Source organism: Rhinopithecus roxellana, chromosome 2 (assembly GCF_007565055.1).
Source record: "Rhinopithecus roxellana isolate Shanxi Qingling chromosome 2, ASM756505v1, whole genome shotgun sequence".
Lineage (NCBI taxonomy): Eukaryota > Metazoa > Chordata > Mammalia > Primates > Cercopithecidae > Rhinopithecus > Rhinopithecus roxellana.
This window is the reverse complement of record NC_044550.1, coordinates 65,043,544-65,050,224: the sequence shown is the minus strand read 5'-3', so window position 1 is coordinate 65,050,224 and position 6,681 is coordinate 65,043,544. Positions and strand designations below refer to the sequence as shown.

The 6,681-nt window shown below is 42.2% G+C and overlaps 1 long non-coding RNA gene across 1 annotated transcript; it reads right to left on the bottom strand.

The window, feature by feature from the left end:
* Positions 1 to 390: 390 nt before the first annotated feature.
* On the bottom strand, positions 391 to 5,755 carry LOC104674247. Its single transcript, XR_004053646.1, has 3 exons — positions 5,595 to 5,755; positions 2,303 to 2,373; positions 391 to 997 (listed from the first exon to the last, which is right to left on the bottom strand). It is a non-coding gene; the product is annotated as an uncharacterized LOC104674247 (long non-coding RNA).
* Between the last annotated feature and the right edge of the window lie 926 nt (positions 5,756 to 6,681).

Genomic DNA, 6,681 nt, shown 5'->3' with positions numbered 1-6,681 from the left:
TAATAGTTTTGTTCATGGGCTTTTCGAAGGTCATCACCATAGGCAGGCTAGCAGTTGTTCCTCGTCAGCATCCTAAGGTAGTGACTACCACTGAAGCCTATCAGAGTTCATGGAGAGTTTTTAACACCAAGACCGGAATTCCAAAATGCTTTGACACTTTAAATCAGGGAAGAGATTGGCATGCCAGGGCTATGTCTCCCCTACTGTATGCCTGACAAGTACAGAAGGCTGGGGGCAGCTGTTCTCAACTCCCCTGAAGATGCTGAGACAAGTGTGGGTCACCCCACATGCCACTGAACATGCAGAGACCGCAGGGCTGTTGCAGAAGAACCAAGGAGGAAACAATTAAAAAACACATAAGGAGAACTGAAAGACAAGTTTCATCTTTATTTGCCCGTTTTTGCTAACTCAAAAGTTCAAGGGGTGCCTGAAGCCATTAGATGTGACAGAGTACATGTTTTTATCATGGTGCAGTAGTTCTGCATGTTTTACCTTTGCCTGTGTTTTACTATTTCAGAATGGATTTGAACAAGTCGGCTTGTCTCTGTGGTGAAAGCCCTCAGGGCATCATCCTCAACATGACCAAAGCCATTGGCTAAGACTTGAAGTGTTTCTCAAACACTCAAAGAACTGAAGTCGGTCTCAGAGGCCGGCATCCTTTCATCCTCTGCCTCCCACTGATGTAACTTAGTCAGATCACAGGTGTGCTAACAAGGCACTTGAAAGCTAACTCTTTGCCACCAATATAAACATACTCCGAGTTGGTTTTTTTTTTTCCTTCACTGCTCCCATCACTTATTAGTTCACCACCATCTTCTTGGCTTCTAGATCTGTCTCCTAATTTTTCTTGATTTTTCTGGTTGCCCTTCCTCATTCTCCTCACAGACTCTTCGTCACTTCTCACACCTCCACCTCCTCATCAGGCCACTTCTCTCTTCGTTCTTCCAGCTCATCCTCCCTCATGGTCTAAGATGATCCTGCTCCCCCTTGACCATCCCTGTGGTAATAGAAACAGTGATCATAGCAGCAGCAGCTACACAGAGTGACAGCACCCATGGAAGCCATAAGTGACAGCACAGCAACATAGTCTTTCACCCCAGTTTCTGTAGAGGCCTTCTACAACATTCCCCGGTCCATGATCTTGCCCCTTCCTATTGCATCTTTCACACTGTTGCCTGAATAATTTTTCAAAAATAGAAATTCCATCATGCCACTCCCTACTTTCAATCTTTTAATGACCCCAGTGGTTTTGGGGCCATTAAAATCTAAATTGGGGATAAAAATCTAAATTCTTAATATGGTATCAAAGCCTGTTCCACCTGGACCTGTCTACCTCGGCCCTCACAGGTGCCCTTCACCATCCCCATCCCAAACAACTTGCATTTTAGCACATACACTATGCTATTTCTCATCTCTGTCTTGGAACCCCTTCTCCTTGCCTCCTACAGGACACCCAACTCTCATGTGTCAACAAACAGCTGATGTTTCCTCTTCAGAAAGACAACTCTCATTCTTCAGGCTAGAGCAGGTGCCTTTCAGGCGTGTTTCCTCTATCACAGCACATTACAACAATAATGCTTATTTTGCTGTTTGTTAATTTTTTCATATCCCTCTTCCTGTGTGCCTAGTACTCAACTGCAAGCATGTTTGAGATACTCAATAAGTATTGCATGAATCAATTATAGCTCAACCATGGATCAATATGTTCACTGCTTTTCTTTTGTCAGTTCCGACTTGCTTCACTTCCACATGTTGCTCCTGTTCTAGCAAGACAGACAGAAAAGTAAGTAGATACTCCTAGTATAATAATCTCAGAGGACTCATGGGCCCTCTAGGCTCACCAGAAATCCCATACTAGCAACTATAAACAATGAGGAAACCAACACACACAGGACAAATCAGAGAACATCATTCTTTAGTAACATATAGTGTCAGAGCCTTGTCAGAGCATTTGCATTTATTTGTTTATTCTGAGAGAGACAGGGTCTCACTCTATCACCCAGGCTGGAGTGCAGTGGCACAATCGCAGCTCATTACAGCTTCAAACTCCTGGACTCAGAGATCCTCCCACTTCAGCCTCCCAAGTAGCTGGGACTACACGTGTACACCCCCATGTCTGATTAAATTTTTAATTTTTTGTAGAGATGGGGGTCTCCCCATGTTGTCCATGCTGACCTCAAATTCGTGGGCTCAAGCCCACCTTAGCTTTCCAAAGTACTGGGATTACAGGTGTGAGCCAACGTGCCAGCCCTACAGCATTTGCTTTATAAAACAAGGCTGAAGAGTGCAGAGGCATACTTACCCTCCAGGATGGTCTGTAGCCCCGTAGGCAGCACCTTTGGATAAAGTTCACTTAGCCAGTTTTGAATCCACCTAATCAAGGGCATGGTGAGATACTTGGTAAAATGCTTTGTGGTAATCCTTTGCTTTACTCTGATATACACCAATCTCATAAAATTTAACAAAAAAATGTTCTCCCTAGCTTTTTATTTCTCTTGACTCAAGAGTCTCTTTCCTGGGGTCCTCTGTGGTCCACAATTTCCTTGGAAAGTTTCCATCTTGTCTTTCTCATCTTGCCACCTTCAATCGGTTCCTCTTCTGCTGCTCCCAGCCCTACTTTCAACAATCTAATTCACAGAGTATGGACCCTCATTTCAGCACCTGCCCTTGGCTCTGTTCACCACTTTCTTTAATTTCATGCCTTTCCTACCATGTTGAGCATTTTTGCCTCATCTCTCCTACCCCTCCCTAGACCAGGCTCTAGCATTGGCTGGCCTTTTTCATCTTCTACTGTGAAAGCACCTGATCTGGTCACCACCCTGTGGTACCCAGGCAGCAGCCTCTAGTTTACCCTGAAATGTCATCACCAAAATGCACACTGACTTCACAACTATGACATTGACTATAGTAAAAAGAGTATGACAGCAACACACAGCACTGGGGTCAGGGTTTCTACATCTCATTTCTCTTTGCAACTGGTACGACCCCTGTATGAGTTAACTGGCTTGATTGTTTAGAGCCATAGTTCTTAAGCTTCTTGTGAGCTGCAGAACCCCTCACTCAGATAAACTCTTAGTGCTAGCAAATAACATTTAAAACGCTGACTGGTTCTGGCTGATGTGGATGTAGAAGTCCAGAGCCTCCTTTGCCTCTCGTTCCCATGACCCTTAGGGATTCTGCAGAGCCCCAAGGTTTGAAAAGCACTGGGGGAGGGTACATTCTTTTTTTTTTTTTTTTTTTTTTTTTTTTTTTGAGACGGAGTTTCACTCTTGTTGCCCAGGTTGGAGTGCAGTGGCGCGATCTCAGCTCACTGCAACCGGGGGAGGGTACATTCTAATGAAGCCCATATGGCAAGCTCCACACCATTCAGGTTTTGCCATAGGCTATGCAATATCCCAGAAAGCAATGTGACTTCATGGTTATGTGGATAGATCCTAGGAAAGACTGACAGGTTCAAAACCCCATTCCCCCAGTCACTAGCTAAGGCTGATTGGACAATTTACTTAACCTCTCTGTGCCTGAGTTTTCTCATCTGTTGAACAGTGATTATAATGGTTCCTGCCCCTTTGTTTGTTAAGAATATTAAATGAGTTCACAGCAGAAAGGGCTTAGAAGAATACCCGGCCAGGCGCGGTGGCTCACGCCTGTAATCCCAGCACTTTGGGAGGCTGAGGTGGGCACATTACCTGAGGTCAGGAGTTTGAGACCAGCCTGGCCAACATGGTGAAACCTCGTCTCTACTAAAACTACAAAAATTAGCTGGGCATGGTGGCACATGCCTGTAATCCCGGCTACTTGGGAGGCTGAGGCAGGAGAATTGCTTGAGCCTGGGAGACAGAGGCTGTAGTGAGCCGAGATCATCGCGCCACTACACTCCAGCCTGGCTGGCAAAGTGAGACTCTGTGTCAAAAAAAAAAAAAAAAAAAAAGAATGCCTAGCTGGTCTAGAGAGGTGGTAGACAAATGTTTGCTCATTATCTTCTAAAACCATACACTGTCCTTAAGGAAGACCCAGGGACACAGTGTAAGTGACTCAGCACAGTCTTCCATTACCACAGAACACACCCTGTGGTGGGAGTTAGCACAGTTCTCCTCCTACATGGGGTGTGGCAGACTGGTCCTTTGCAAACTGTGTCTTAGAGTACATAAAGTGGTAGCTCAAGGTCCTAAAAAGGGACATTGACGTCATCCAACAGAATGACTGACTCCACAAAGGAGTTTATTTTCCAAAGTTTACTACAGATTTAGGTAAAGTGAAAGATTATACACAGTGCACAGCTTTTCAATGGAAATGGACTGGGCCATTTGATTAGACTTGTAAATCTAAGGTTAATTGGGAGTTGAGCATTGTAATTCCAGGAAATAGGTTACAGGCATGTTTGTATGTTTCTAATCTGTCCCCTGTTCATAGCTGTAAATATATGACATTAATTTATGATTTTCTTTCTACAGGCTTCACCAGGGTAAACACAAATAAAGAGATTAGTCATTAAACCCAGAAGGAATTTGAGAGCAGGGCGTAAAATTTAAAGAAGGTTATACCCTGAAAAAAAAAATGATGTGAGAATTAAAGGCAACAGAAAATTAGCTGCTAAATCTTTGGGATGATGCAGTTTTACAGGTTGTTTTTAATAATACTTGCTATATTGTACTTTAATCTGTGATCCTGCAAGTTAAGCTAAGAAACTCCCAAGGGAAGAAGGGTAGAGGCCTAAGTAAGGTAAATAGATCTTTCCTAGAAAAACCTTTTCTTTTCTGAGTTTGTGTTTCCTTTATTACTTTTTGCTCTTCAAACCTACAGGGAATGTATAAAGTGTGGATATGGACTCTACTTCCAGAATGCCTACTTTCCCGACTAAAATCTGGAATGAGAAGAAAGCTTGGAACTGTGATTCTTAAGGCTCAGCCTGAATCAGATCCCTTCCCAGCCAGCACAGGAAGTGTAGGAACAGCTTTGTCAGCATCTGCATGCACATGACCTTGATGAAAGAGGAAGGAACTGGTAATGATATGGTCCATGACACCTTATCCTCAGTTCCAAAATCCCAAAAGCCCTGCAACCAAAAGTTTTTCATATATTTGACATAAAAACTCCATAGGTGGCCAAAATCTGACCTTTCTGACATGAGGTTCTGCATAGTCACTACTGACCTGAGAATGACGATTCATATTTGTTGTGATCAAAATATTAATGTATTTGCTTATGAGGTGCTGACCCAGACTCTACTAGAAATACTACATATGCAATATATACCATTTTACCTTTCTAACATCTGCAAAGTTCTGAAATCCCAAACCTGTCTGGCGGCCGTGTCCTAAGTGATTTGAGGTCAGAAGAGGTCTGAGAAGACAGGACCCCACTGTGGCTCTGTAGAAGGAAAGTGACAGCAGATCTAGAAGGAAGGTGTACTTCAGATGAACATGAACTCAGAGGGAGCTGTCAGGGGCATCCATTTCAGCCTGAGGACCAGGAAACCAGTGCAATGCATGACACACCAGTCACCAGCCACACTCCTTAACTGACTGCCCATGCCTGCTGGCTGGTACCAGCTGAGGCCCAGGTAAGCACAGAACGGGAGATATTGCCACACCTACCATCCCAGAATCTTCATCTCAGGACCCATGGCAGTATTTTTGCAAGCATCTTTCTTCATTTTTTCTTCTCTTTCACCATCTCTCTACTTAAGTTTCTCTTCCATTCTTCCAAATTCCATACTACTGTCACTCGGAATTCACTGGTGGTGATGGAAAGTCTAGGAAACCTGAAAAGAGCAAAATAAGTTTCCACCCTGGTTATACCTTTTATTATTATTATTATTCCAGATTCAGACTGCCTGGGTTCAACGTGTGACTCTACCACTTCCTAGCTATGTGACTGTAAACAAATTATTTCATCTCTTTTTGACTTAATTTCCTTATCCATAAAATAGGGATAATAGGGATAATACAGTTGTCAAGAGGATTAAATGAGCTAATAATATTAATATTACTATTTGAGCTAATATTAAATGAGCAATTATTATTAGCTAATAGAAAGTGCTTGGCATATAGTGAGTGCTTCGTAAACATAAGCTGCTATCATTTTTATATGTGTCTGTAACTGTCTTCTAAATAAATTTCATACACTAACAATGTGTTTTTTTTCCTGTAGAATTCTTTACATCCATTTCTTAAGACGGTATCATAACGGCATTTGATGGTCAATAATTACTTGGTAAAGATGAAGATAAAGGAGAAGACAGCAAAGAGATAGATGCACAATCAAAACCTGAGTATAAAGTTCCAACATTGCTTTCATGATATTGCCTACTATAACATTCTGGTGGTGTGCACAGTTTCTCCCTCTCCTCTTTCCTCCTCTAGCTAATTTGTTTTGAAAGCTAAAAAATAAAATGAAAAAAGGGTAATGGAACATTTGATATATAAATCTGAAATAAAACTATCAAGCAGAGACAAATCTTTGAGATAGTTCATATTATATTCACATTTTTGTTTTCAGATTACCTATAAACACTAACGTAAATAAAGTAATAATTGCATTGTCCAGCTAACAACACACTGAGAAGAGTTAATTCTGCATTAAAACTGAAGCCCAATTATTTATGTACGGCAACTAGAAATCTTTCCAATGATATATCCTTCCCTGATACCCCACAAACTGTCCTAGAAGTTACGCCTTGGA